Source organism: Saimiri boliviensis, chromosome 1, assembly GCF_048565385.1.
Source record: "Saimiri boliviensis isolate mSaiBol1 chromosome 1, mSaiBol1.pri, whole genome shotgun sequence".
Classification (NCBI taxonomy): domain Eukaryota; kingdom Metazoa; phylum Chordata; class Mammalia; order Primates; family Cebidae; genus Saimiri; species Saimiri boliviensis.
In genome coordinates this window covers 249007518-249009236 of record NC_133449.1, presented here as the reverse complement: position 1 = coordinate 249009236, position 1719 = coordinate 249007518, and positions in this window count along the sequence as shown.

Here is a 1719-nt window from a genome sequence, read left to right as displayed (position 1 = left end):
TACCTTGCCAAGCCTGTTTTCTCATCTATCTAAAACAGTGTTAGTAATACCATATTTTCCACTGTTCTGTAAATGGTGGCTATAACAGTTCTCTACCAACTTCAGGACAATTCCTACTGCTAGGAAAATCTCAAAAATCCACCTAAAAACTTGGATCATGCAGAACAAAATACTGTTGGTGATAAAAGTCACCCTGAGTCCTGTATAATTTCCTTCAAATCTCTCCACAGTCTTTCACTGTATGGTATACGCTCCCTGAGGGCAGGGATTGTGCCTAGTTCAGCTATTACCTACTTGAATCCAAACCACCAGACTCATCCTTCTTGTCTTTTTGACTTCTCTATTTTCTGTCAATAATTCTGGAGGTCACACAGAGAAAAGATATAAAGTGACTTGTGTGAATGGGAAAAGTTGGAGGGAAAAGGTGGTTTAAACAAGACTGGTTATTTAAGTTATTTTAATTGCGGAAGCTGAGTGACAAGTATATTGTGTTCACTATACCATTTTCTCTTCCTTTGTTATTTATTTGAAGTGTTTCGTTGTATGCAATATATACATATTTTACATGTAAATGTACATACACATGTATATGTACATGATGTATATGTATACGCAGGAATAATAAAAAGTGGATTGTGTGTGTCAACAAAAGCAGTGGTGCAACGGGAAAAACTGAGAGACCTCTCAATGTATGATTTACTAGTTGCATAGCTCTGATTGTATCATTAGTGCAAAATAAATATCCTGAGGGTGCCGGCCTTTTTGCTTCATTGTGTGTATATCTGGTAAGAAATCGTTGGGTTTCAAGGGGAGACAAAAATATCAATCCCTTTCCTCATCCAAATTCTGAATTGATTAAGGCCAGAAGAACAAGGAAGACAGAGAGTAAATTCCATCATTTATTACTGACATAGATTAGTTGGAAAAGTGGTGTGGGGTCTGTTAGTTGACTTGCTAACACTCTACCCACAAGCTGGAAGATTTACACACCCAGTTACAAGCACAACTGGATATCCATCACTCTTCCTTGTAAGAACTTGCCCCTATAAACACTGGGCTTAGAAAAAGTAAAACGTGTGGTTCTCTGTGAGCAATTGGATCATAAAGAGGAAAAAAGAAAGAATGGCCCTGAGACATTTATGTCCACTTTCTCTTTCCCTGCTCACCAATATCCCTGGAAGAGTGAGTGAGAGAGTGGAAGGGAAGAACTAAGGAATTTCTACCCACATAGAAGGAATAATGAATGGGATATAAAAGTATCCCCATTAAAAGACCAATGGAAGCTTTTACTTGAGAAGTCAAAAGAAAGACAATATCACTGTTCTAACCATTGGTCTTGTCGTTAGAGTAGATGCTGGTTTTTATGTGACTAAATTTGAAGAGTCTTCTATTGAACTCATTAAAAGTACCTTGAATTTTGCTTAATATCATATCTCAGTGTCATGAGGAAGTTCTATGGCCTTAAAAAGAAAGATGCCACAGAAGTAGGCTTTCCTTGAGCCTGGTTAGAAGCTGGATTTACTTTTTTGTTCAGGCAGATTTATTAATAGTTGATGTTTCAGAGAAGGATTGTTTCTATCATATTGACTGTGGTTTTGAAAGAGTGTTTAAAAGTCCAACAGATATTCCTGGCATGAGAACTTTTATCATCTATCATTATTTTGGCATATATTTTCAAAATTATTAATCATTTTTATATTTGCCTATAAGATGCCTTCA